Source organism: Gymnodraco acuticeps, unplaced genomic scaffold (assembly GCF_902827175.1).
Source record: "Gymnodraco acuticeps unplaced genomic scaffold, fGymAcu1.1, whole genome shotgun sequence".
In the NCBI taxonomy this organism is placed as follows: Eukaryota; Metazoa; Chordata; class Actinopteri; order Perciformes; family Bathydraconidae; genus Gymnodraco; species Gymnodraco acuticeps.
Genome location: NW_022991085.1, coordinates 177,283 through 189,989, shown reverse-complemented (window position 1 = coordinate 189,989; position 12,707 = coordinate 177,283). Strand labels below are relative to the sequence as shown.

At 43.3% G+C, this 12,707-nt stretch overlaps 1 pseudogene; it reads right to left on the bottom strand.

The window, feature by feature from the left end:
- The window catches only part of LOC117560049, a 54,665-nt pseudogene extending 44,685 nt beyond the window's left edge, over positions 1-9,980 (bottom strand).
- Positions 9,981-12,707: the final 2,727 nt, after the last annotated feature.

The following is a 12,707-nucleotide window of genomic DNA, read 5'->3' as shown; positions in this document are numbered from 1 at the left end:
TTTCAGCTATGCTCCTTGTTTGACCTTCAATATGAAGATGAGGACTTCAAAGACTTCTGTAACCTCACGTGTATTGACGATCTACCAAAGGAGAAGGTTACATTGAAAGTACATTTTTGCTCCGTCTCTTCAGACTCCAGTTTGGAAACTTTAAGTGCAGGGTGTCCATCATCTCCTTCAACGTCCTCTGCATCGAGCAGCCATACAGAGTCCTTTGCAGGTCGTTCACAGCCGTGGCCAACTCTCTTTCCCCTTCCCACCTTCTCATATGATGTTGAGCTGAGGCTCAGTCACGGCAATGGTGCTTTCAGAAAAGATGGAACACTTCGATCCATTTCAAGGGACATGAAATCTGAAATGCTGGAGAAAATGGCTGAAGCAATGTATTCAATCAAGGCCTACCCTGATGATGAACAATTTGAGAGTGCAGCCATTGCACTCATTGAAAAACATCCTTGCCTAAAAGAACGTGGCTCCACATCTGGATGGTATGGATGGAAAATTAGTTTAAAGATGGGCAATTAGAGGCAGAAATTGAGAGAAGCAGGCTGTCAAGAACTGATGGTAAATTCCGAGAAGAGAGGTCCTGGGGACACACGAGGGAAGAGAAACAAAGTAAAGAAACCAAGACGGTCTGAAACAAACTTATTTCCAGATCTCCCCCAGGGAAGAGACCGACAACATCTTGAAGAAGAGCGAGAAAAGATGGCCCAGGAGATGAGAAAAACAACCCCAAACCTGGCCTTCATTGATAATGCAATGAACGCCACATATGCATTGAGAAGACAGGAGCTTGTTGAAGAGGAGCCACCTGTGGCCGAAATGAAAGTCAGATGGCCTGCGCTGTTTACTGAAAGACAGGTAAATTGCGTACGTTTTTGCTTGCTTTGAGTGCTTTGAATTTTACCAACGCAAAATCTTAGGCTTCGAAGATGACTGTAGCAACAGGCATGACAAAGTAATAATGTTCTTCTATTTCATGTATTGCATGTTCAACATTTGTATATGGTTTGAAATATATATGCTTGTGCAATACCAAATATTACCACTGGGCAGCTTGTGAAATGTGAAAACGTAGGTCACTTTTAACTTGGACTAAAATGATGTACAGTAATGCCACTGCACTAAAAATTATGTAATGTCACTTCTTCATATAGATTGTCAAGGAATTCACCAGGCTGATGTCGATGGACCTCAATTCGCTCTATGAGGGTCTAGACAGCCACCTGCAGAAATTCCTTCAGTTGTTCAGGTCAAAGTGCTTTGAGGGGATTAAAGAAATGACAGCCTTAATGGAGAGCCTCGACAAGGATGTAAGTACAGTTCTTTACTTTGAAGTACTTTGAGGCAATAGAGCTGCCTTTCCACATTCATTCATGTGTTCTCGTGTAAACTCAATGTAATTGTTACGACGGGATACAGGGGAAGGACCCAAAAGCAGGCGCCTGATGCAGTTCAATGATTTAATAAACAACATGGTGGTACAAAGGCTTAAGGGATAGTGAGGCAGGCAAGGGTCAGAGAAGGCAGGCCACACACACACACACACACACACAGACACACGGAATATGAAGGAATCTATTAAGTTAGCTGTGAACGTAGTGCAAATAACCAGAATGCCTTGTGGAGTGAGGTTATATAATTCTGATAGCAACGAGCAATATTAATGTATCATGTGTTTTGGCAGGCATCGAACCAAAGGAAGAGGGCAGCAGTGTTGCAGGGCCTACCATGGTACATGAGGGAGAATCCTTCAACTATCATGAAGATGTGTGAGGTAAGCGCTGAAATGTCATTCAAGATGATACAAAAACAAGTTCACAATGAACAGGGACTAGTCGTTTCAGGCGTCGTCTGTGTATTCATATATGGCAAGGCATCTCTAAAGCACTTTCGTTGTTGTTTTGTGTTTCTTTTTGCATGAAGCCAACGGATCCTGAAGAGGACGTCATCAAGGGAATGGTGATTGGAATCCTTTCAGTCGTTGAAGATGTGAAGGAACCTCTTCCAGCTTCCTACAACGATGTCGCCCTCGTGATCGAGGAAAGGATAGTCATACGTCACCTTGGTGATGTACCCAATGCTTTTGTGAACCTGATGGGATTGCAGTACATGCTGAACCTTGACTATCCAAAATAAATACACCTTTGAGGTGATTCAGCGCCTGTTCATAGGAATTGGGTTGGACTCGTGAACTCCCAGGGTCCACTCTCTAAAGAATAAATTGCTCAGTTATAGAGATGGCCTAGGAAGATGTCTCTGCATCTGTCCCAAAGGATGCATCTTCATTTTTTGTCATTTGTCCACTGTTCAAAGAGGAAAACAAATGTATAGCCCCTCTGTGGGTCACACCAGTTTATTTTCATTTTCTATTGCTCTATTTTGAGGAAGTGTCAGAGAGACACTAGTGTGTATTTTATGTTGTACAGTAACCATGAACAGAGTGGATATTTCAGTACTGTTAGAATATTTTAATGTTCTGACTGACAGTTAAGTTAAGAGAGATTCCATTTTCTATGCATTTTACTGCAGCAACCCTGAACACTTACTCCTCAGAATGGACTCTGTTTAACAAGTCACTCAATTACAGTTGTATCTATGAGACAGTGTAATATCAGTTTTTGAGCAGCCCAGAGCAAAAACAATGGTGTGTTAGAGGGTGTTTTTTGTTTGGTCTGCATGTCCCAAGGAAGGTCTTTATGAGATGTTGACATCCATTGACACACTTATTTGAATTAAAAAGCATCACTGAACAGTTAATGAGTGTGTGAGTTGGAGTTCTTCATTTCTTCAGTTATTGATATTGTAATAACAGTCCTGATTGAAATGTCTTTTCAGCTATGTTTTCATGTGTTAATATAGATTAGACTAAGCTAGTTCTCAAGTTGATTTATAGTATGACTTTGTAGCTCTTGGTTTGCTTGTCCTGGTAAGCTAACTTGGTACTAGAAGTTGAACAAACAAAGTTGTACATTTTGAGCCAACTTGATTAAGACATTTTTAAGAACTCAATAAAATAAGTTTAACCAACATCTTCTTAAGTTATCTTAACTAATATTTTCTAGTCCAAATAACTTGACACATGAAGTTGTGTCAACAGACTACAAGTTGTATCAACTAATGTATTGAAGTGACTTGACACTAAATGTTGAATCAACTTGATACAAATTAACTCAGTCAAAGCAACAAGATGACTTCACATTCAATCTCGTCCAACTGATCTTGCAGCTGTCACTCCTTGGCTCTTGGTAGTTCAGGCATTTATCAAACCTGGCAACTCCGGGCTTCCTTGCAGCTGTCAATCAAAGTCCAGTGGCTCCGCCTCAAAGTGCCAGAAACTTTTCACGCGCGCGCAGGCTGCCTCTCCACGAGCGAGTGAGGCTGACACTCCCACGAGCGAGCAAGAGGGCTGTCTCTCTCGCGAGCGCATAGCCACTCGCGGGGATTTAATCTGCGCGCGAGGGTCATTTCATGCGCGTGTAAAAGCCCATTTCCCGCTCGTGAGTAGCTTGTTTTGCGCGCTAGAATATTGACCCAAATCTGACTCCATAACTACAGCCAGGGGCGGACTGGCCATCTGTAGAATTTGGAGAACCACAGAACGGCCGGTGGTCAAGGGCCGTTGACGGCCGGCCGGCCCTTTCATTTTTCTTTGTTTAACGTCATAATTTAAGTTGCGTTTCCGGCCGACAGAGGGCGACAGCGGCCGCTAATGCAGTTGTGTGGTTCTTATCTGTCAAATAATCACACACGAAGAAGAAAAAAGACCGGCCACACAGACGCCGCGGCAGACAGGGAGAATTACAAAACATGGATAAAAATAAAAGAAAAAGGTGGGGCCGAGAAGGCAAGAGAAAAAAAGGTGAAGTCACTCGCAGGTAATGCTAATAAATGTCGCAAATTGACAGACCTTTTTGGCAGCAGCGCTGCTACAAGCACTATCATCACCAGCAGCTTAGAACAAGTGCATGATGAAGAGAATGATGAGGGCGCGAGGTCATATATACCAACCCAGTCTCATGGCATTTCGTTTTCACCAACACGATTTTTAATCTATTGATTCGTGTTCACCAACACGATTTTCCCCTTTTTTTCGTGTTGCACAGCACAATTTTAAAAGCAATGTATTTCTACTGGTAATGTGTTTCGTGCCTGCAGGCTGCAGCACGTCTTTTTCTCCGGTCGGGTCGTGGCAGACCGGAAGCTGTGTGGTTCATAAAAACATGTTCTTACTCAATATCAAGCCACAGTTATTGCTTTTATTTTAAATCGTATAATTTCTGACTTTTGTTGCCGTCTGTGAGGAAAATAAATGGGGCTCAGAGCCTCAGGATACTGAAATCTGTATTTTTTAAATCTTTTTTTCCTTCTAATTTGTTATTCTTTTCAAAATAACACACTGTTATTTACTCACCAATAACACACAATTATCCTTGCTTTTATTTATTGGTTTAATTCCATAATCTCTGGCTTTTTTGGCGTCCGTCAGGAACTGAATTTCAAAATAAAAATAACCGGAAACAGACGTAGGCATTTCGAGCAATTACCCAAGATCCTCAGCTATGGTTTAAGCTTGCTGATTGGATGTTTTAGCCGCAATGCATGCTAAGATTTGGTGTTTAAATGATATGAAATCCGGAAACATTTTAAAAGAATAAAATAATACTTAATTCCGAGCGCTCTTGCTTTTCTCTTTGAAAGTCATCACATAACGGCATTGTAATACACGGTTCGGCTGCATTGTATATTACAGATCTGCCGTAGTTCTTTATTTATAGAGCCCTGATGAGAAGACCTTTGGAAAAACTGAAGAAATGCCGCCGAAACTGAATACTTGACGTGGATCATAAATATTTCAACAATTAAACAACATCTTCAATTTCTCTTCACACAATACGTCTCCTTGCAGTATCAACACTAATTCGGCTGACTTTTACATTTGATCTAATTCACAGATAGGTTATATTTACACCATAACGGTGCACAGCTAATATAAAAGGACTGTAGTTTTTAAAGATATTACTGATTTTCTTTGAATGTAAGAATGTAAATACTGAGTCTGAAATAGTATATTAATATGCTGTAAAATTATGTGAAAGCATGCATAAAACTACACATCTTCTGATGTTGTACGAAAACACAAGTGTCCTACACTAATAATACAAAGTTATTATGGCTGTGTGTACCTTGTGTGCACCGCCTAGTGGTTAAAGCACGTTATTGAATTATTGTTTGTATGTGTTATATTTGATTAAAAAAAATATTAAGAGTACATACTTTCATAGGGGGAAAGTATAAATATAGAAATATAGAATATAAAAAATCAAGAAGATACTATAAGTGATCTCTACAATAAAACAGTTTAGTGCTGGATGTACAAAGATATTAATAGGAGGAGGTGCAAAACAGAAAAACGAATTAACCTTTATTTAAACATTAAATAATAGATTAAGGTCTTCTTTTAAATAAGAAAAAAACTTTGGGGGTATCTATCTACAGATAAATATTAAGCCTGACAAAGTACTTAACGTCTAATATATTGCTTTCCTGCAATGTTAACTATGTTGAAGCACTTATTTTAACTGATATTATACATATGAATTATACTCTTATATATGTAGATAGAATAAGAAATGTGCAGAATATGACAGTTTAATGGTGGAGGTACACACATATTGATAGATGTCTTGTAATGCACTGTTGAGGAACCTGTGACACAAGTTTTTCATTAATTGCATAACTACACCGTAGTTGTGTATATGATATGTCAATACACCTTTGAAAATCTTGAAATCTTGAAAGGGATGTGCAAAATAGCCATAATGTACAGTCTTTAATTAACTATTAGAGAATAACGAGTAATGAATATACTTTATTACTCGTTTCCATTCATGTCAATTGCAGATACATGTTTAGTCTTCTCAAGCACCAACTATCAAATATCTCTCCTGATTGTTGGCACTTGACAATCACCTTACCTGAATTTTACTCAGGTGTAACTAAAGTCTGATTTAAGGGTTGTTTATATTTCACATAATTAATCAGAATCTGCAAAGTAACTCAAATAAATGTAGTGGAGTAAAAATACCAGGTTAACCTCTGAATTGTAGTGGAGTAGAATTACAAAGTAACAATGAGCTGTCATGCTATATGCTGCGCATTATGGATACAAGCGATTTTCACCCATTTATTAATTATATGTTTTACAGTTGATAACACCAGTATTAATGTTTAATACTGGCAACTTCTAATTGTGGGAAAAACGAAAACGTTCAGTAGAGACGTCCCATAGAACATTTTGCGAAACACAATAGTGTAGTGTGTAGTGTGTAGTTCTGGGGGGGCGTTCGATTCCAGTTTTGGATAGTCTGGCGTGGTTTCGTTCCATTTCAAACAGCTGTTTGACGCTCGGTGTAATCTTGGCGCACTGCCACTCCAACATCCAATCCCAGACCTTGAAGATTAATCACGGGGACTGTAGTCCTAAACGATAGCTGGGGATTATGGGTATTGTAGTGTCTTCGGCCATCCTAAACTCAAAAATGTTGACAATCGCAATGATGCTCGAAATGTCCCTTATAGGCCTACGTCTGTTTCCGGTTATTTTTATTTTGAAATTCAGTTCCTGACGGACGCCAAAAAGCCCGAGATTATGGAATTAAACCAATAAATAAAAGCAAGGATAATTGTGTGTTATTGGTGAGTAAATAACAGTGTGTTATTTTGAAAAGAATAACAAATTAGAAGGAAAAAAAGATTTTAAAAATACAGATTTCAGTATCCTGAGGCTCTGAGCCCCATTTATTTTCCTCACAGACGGCAACACTAAAGGTCTAAAATAAAGACCTAAATGAATATTTGGGATGTTCTTGCCTTTAAAATAAATAAAAAACCTTAAAATAGGCATTTTCCACCGAGAATAAATCGAAGGTCGGCCATTGTTGTTGATCACGTGGTCTGGGAGCTGTTGCAGCGTCCATAGCAACCACCTTAGCAACCATGAATGTGTACACATTCATGAAGTAATCTTCGTCATAACTAGCAAACTAAACATCATGTACATCTACTACACAAATAATCAGAAATAACAACTCATATTAATCACATAAAATGACATCAAAACGCATTTTAATGGCCAAATGAACCTTAAAATAGGCATTTCCCACCGAGAATAAAACGAAGGTCGGCCATTGTTGTTGATCACGTGGTCTATGAAGGTCTATGGGATGCCCTGCCCGTAGAAGCCTGACGGTCAAGGGGTACCCTGTACATAATATAGCGACGGGGAGGGGCCCTGACCGTCCGTCAATATGTGACGGGATGGGAGTGAGAACGTGTTGGTATGTGTGTGTGTGTGTGTGTGTGTGTGTGTGTGTGTGTGTGTGTGTGTGTGTGTGGTGTGTGTGTGTGTGTGTGTGTGTGTGTGTGTGTGTGTGTGTGTGTGTGTGTGTGTGTGTGTGTGTGTGTGTGTGTGTGTGTGTGTGTGTGTGTGTGTGTGTGTGTGTGTGTGTCTGTGTGTGTGGCTCACACACGCATTAACATTACAGTACATTACCTTAGGGGCACATATAGTGCGTCACAGTCTATCCTGACAACATAATAACTTTGTTTTTAAACATAATATATAATATGATAGTATAAACATTTCCATTGCAATATTTCTAACCTTTTCTCTGTCCTGGATGTTGATGGAGATGTTGTTTAGAGCCCAGTCCAAACCTTTACGGTACTGCAGCCCATATTCTTCAAACTCAATGTTTTCTGTGGTCGGCCAGGCTGCTGGCAGAAAATTGTCTTGGAGGGTCCACGCTGCCTGGGAGACTCATTAGTTCCATGACCAAATCTCATTGTCAAATAAAATAAAAACATAGATACAAACTGTAACAGCAGTTTTTACACAGCTTACAGTATTCTTCTCACCTCTTTTAGTGTTCTGTCATACTCTTTGACTCTCTCCACAGACACAATGTTGTTCTCCACATCAGTCCAGGATCGGACAATCCAGCTCAAGATTGGTCAAAGGTTGGTCCTTTGTGTGTACATGGGCGTAATTTCCACTGGGGACAGGGGGGACATGTCCCCCCCCACTTTTCAAAATCCCATTTGTGTCCCCCGCACTTTTTAAATGTGTTTATTATTATTTGTATTATTATTTTAAGCAAACGGTCATCGTCACGGAGGAGCGTCTGTGTGTGTGTGGCACGAGCGCATCTTGTGAGAGAGAGAGAGAGAGAGATACGGGGGTTGTTGTTAGCATCTGGGGCTAGCTTGGAGCTAACGGAGATTAGAAGCTGTTTCAACAATAAGGAGATGGAGAGCTCTTTCCTGTCTGACTTTGAGAGACTGAGACAGAGAGAGAGAGAGAGACTGAGAGAGTTACGGGGGTTGTTGTTAGCATCTGGTGCTAGCTTGGAGCTAACGGAGATTAGAAGCTGTTTCAACAATAAGGAGAGGGAGAGTCCTCTCCTGTCGGACTGAGAGAGATAACGTCAGCTCAGGGAGGTAAAGGACTCTAAGTTATCTCAGTGGGTCTCATGCCTGCGACACAGCCTCACACAGCCAGTGTGACAGCCGTTGTGCAGACAGATGCTGCCCGATCGAGTGCTCTCCATAATGCACAAACAGGCGCTGAGAACGGCGCAAAGCAGCCGTGCGCGCCACTAGCAGGACAGCGCGCACAGGACAGAGGAGATGAGACGTGGCTTCTTCCTCCGACCTGTGAGGAGGGGGGAAGAAGCCATCCAAGGTGATCACTCTCGACTCTAATGGCGCGTTTCCACTGCAGCGGGTAGCTCGCTTTAACCGTGCCGAGCCGTGCGGGGCCCGTTTTTGGTTGCGTTTCCACTTGGCCTAGTTTTAGCCCGGGGCTACTTTTCACCTTTTTTCTGGCCCGACTAAATCGTGGTTCTAGGGCCAGGAACAACCAGGCTGAGTCGGGCTGAGTATGCTAAACTAGAGAGAGAATCGCTGGCAAGGGGGCTACAACTACAACAAGATGAACATATTTGACCGTGATTTAATTGTAATACACGTTTCAAAATGATGCCGAAGTAACAACATACTGATACCGGTTAGTAAAAACCATGAATTCATGCTTTGACAAGTCTGCAGACAGACGGCAGGCGAAAAACCCTTTTCAAATGCGTGTTTTCTAAATGGAGCTTGGCTAAGCTAACGTTATATATGCTCCGACCGTCCACACTCACAACAACGGCCTACAGACATAAATAAACCAGCGACTGTATTCGCCATGACACAGGCAGTCTGTGGTTTGTACTTGTTTAGCTTTTGTCTAGTTTCTGAACAGATATGAGGAGCTGTGAGCTCTGAGTGCTAAGAGCTAACGGCTGTGTTGTTTTTTGGGGCGCTCATTGAAGATGACGTCACGGCTCCGCCTACACTGCGTTACTATAGTAACAACCCCAGTTCCTAAACTGTAATGGAAGCGCAGCATTAAAGTGAGCCGGGCCTAATAAGGCCTAACCAAACCGAGCAAGGCCGAGCGAGGCCTGCAGTGGAAACGCGCCATAAAAGAGCTTGTGATGACCTTTGGCATAAAAGCCAGGTTAGGGCGTAAAACAGCTGAACTGCATCTCCTTGGGTCCGGAGACCTGACGGAGCCACAGAGAGAGCAAACAAATCACTCACCCTTTTCGCTGATAGAGCCAAAAGCAGTAATACTTTGGCTGAATACAGTTAAGGGGAACCTGATCAGGTTCAAATGGGGCTTTGCTTTAGTGCGCGTAACACCAAAGCCAAATCCCACTGAGGCGCCATTGTGCGTGACACAGGTCTGAGTCTCCGTACTCCTCGCCTAACACGGCTGCTGCACTCTGCGAGCCCCTCGGTTCAATTCGCCGGGAATATACATTGCTCTGATGGAGAGCAACGTGTGTGCGCGCCCAGAACAGCAGCCGCCTGGCTGCGTTCAGAAGCTGCGCAGATCGTACTCCTCCCTGGCGATTGAGGTATGCTTCCATTGCCGTGGCCTGTTGTCTGTGCAAATCAACACATGTTTGATTGTACAGCAACGGGGCGACTCCCCCGTTCTTTTCCGAGATTTAGAAAATAGCGGGGGTAAAAACCCAGATTTTCCTCCCTTTTGAAAAAATGCCTTTTTCAACAGGAGTTCCTGCATCACGTGACCAGCTGACGCCAACACCAAGCAGCTGCGTCACGGAGAGGGCTGTGACATGCCGGAGGAGAGCTGTCAGTTCCTCCACTCGCTGCCGCGAGAGCCGCGCTCTGCTGGCTGAGTTTAATTCCACTCCTTGTCTGAGAGGGAAGAGGACAGCTCTTCTTCCAATTTATTATGAAACCCAGGCTTTGACAGATGCGATACGAGATGTAGCCTAACGTCTGTAAAGCAACTTCCTCCCTGGAGCGAGCCAGCAACTAGCAGGTCGTCCAGAGAAAACCACACTCTCATCCCTCCTCTGTGTAGCGGCTCCAGCCTTCTCTACACAAAAATGCGAGGAGCCAGGAAATATCCGAACGGCAGACGATTGTCTGGTCTGATATTCCCTGAAATGAGAAACGCAGGAATTTCCTGTGTTTCGGGATGATGGGTACGTGGAAGTATGCATCCTTCAGGTGGAAGTGAACCAGTCGTCCTGGTGAACACATTCCAGCACTTGTTTGATCGTCAGCATGTGGAATACTGACAGATCGAGGATGTCTCATTGCCCCAGTCTTTTTCGGGATTAGAAAAATAACGGGAGTGAAAACCCCTGATTTTCCTCCCTTTGAGGAACCCTGGAAATATCCTCTTTCAACAGGAGTTCCAGCAGCGCTGAATGGAGCGCAAGACTGTTCCTGGGATGACAGGAGTGTTTCCTGTATCCCATTGAACTGTGGGGGGGGGAGGCGAACTGCAGGGTGTACCCTCTGCTTGATCAGCATCAATCCACACACGCGCTGCCACTCTGAGAAACACTCTGAGAGCGGGCGCACATGCTCGAGATGTTCTGTGGTTGTCATGGCGACGAGCCACGCCAGGGAGCCTCCACACGCTGCGTTTCACTCCGGCTGTCATCATGAGGCGTGTACACGCTCAGGGGATGAATGGAGGTGTGTGCAGTGCTGTCCACACGAGGCGTTATAACGGCGCTCATGGGTTATTATGACCGTGTGTAGGAGGCGTATCTCGGACAGAGGAATGCCGCGAGCTCTGCAGGTTATTAACCGATAGGTTAAAACCGGCAGGCTTCTGCAGGGAGCCCTGCTGTCTACTTAATCAACAGATTAGTGGCAGCCGGCTTAATTAGCGAGCTCTGCAGTTTATGAATCTGTGGAATCTCAGCTTGAATCTGTTTGTGCAGATCTGCTCAGTAATAAAGTATTTATACCGTGAGTTCTGTGCTAAGTGCGTTAGCATTTTTTAGCTCAGGGCTAATTCAGAGGCTCTGCGTTAGACTTGTGTTTTGTTTCGGTAAAAAATTCATATCGTCAGTTAGCTGAGTTATATCTCACACAGGCTCCACCCTCTACTGGACTCTATGGGTACTACTGTCATGTTTCATTTTGGGGGCCCGGGGACCAAAGGTTCGCGAGGTTATGGAAGTACGCATGTCAGGGAGAGATGATGGAGCTGCTTAGTCCGTCATTTGGGGCTCTGTGAGCCGCCACAGAGAGGTGCTTTTCCCGGTGTATTTCATGGAAGTCTGACATAGCCTGTTTGCTCATGTCAGGGAGCGATGCTGGAGCTGTTTAGTCCGTCATTTAGGGCTCTGTGTAGGGCCAGAAAGAGGTGGTTTTCGCGCTCTGTCTCCAGTGTGAAATAGCCTGTTTGACATATGTTCAGAATGTGTTATTTATTCAGAAATAGCACATTCTGAATGATCCAGTGTACACATATTACCTGCAAAACGATGATGCAAGGCTGGGTTACGATGTATACACTGCATGGACACAATTTTGTGCATTAAAGTATGTGTAATAGACATGTATTTAAATCACTTTTACCGCTATTTAAACCATATTTTCCTGGATTGTAAAGTGAGTTGCTGCAGCCTGTTCTCTGTGTACACTCTCTCCCAATTTCAAACACTTATTCCTGGGTTGAAAAGCCATGTGCTGCGTGCTGCTCTCTGAGTACAGTCTCCCTCTATTTACAATATTTCCCCCCCCCTTTCAAACACTTATTCCTGGGTTGAAAAGCCATGTGCTGCGTGCTGCTCTCTGAGTACAGTCTCCCTCTATTTACAATACTTTCCCCCCCCCTTTCAAACACTTATTCCTGGGTTGAAAAGTCAGGTGCTGCAACACCTGTGCTCTGGGTCTGTATTCACAACACTTTTCCCGACATTTCAAACAGTTTTCCGCACGTTTTAAACACTTATTTGCAATGTCTATTTAATGGACACCACTCTATGTAGCCTATTAATGTACGTGATATGGACATATTATTCCAGAGGCGCGGGAAGGTATTTTGAGTGGGGGTGCTGAGGTGCTGGACTCCAGTGAACACTATTACGGGCACTATAGAGCACGCACAAAAGCACTCCCCACACGCAAACACACAGTACACCCGCGACTGTTACAATGAAGGCTCGATAATCAGCTCACGGCATATAGGCAGGGGTAAAGTGCTATTTTTTACGAGTGGGGAGCGGACCTCACCTCCTCTAGGAGGGTCCGGGGGGATGCACCCTCGGGAAGATTTTTGTTAAACATTGAAGTTGAAAGCATCAATCTGGTGCACTCTG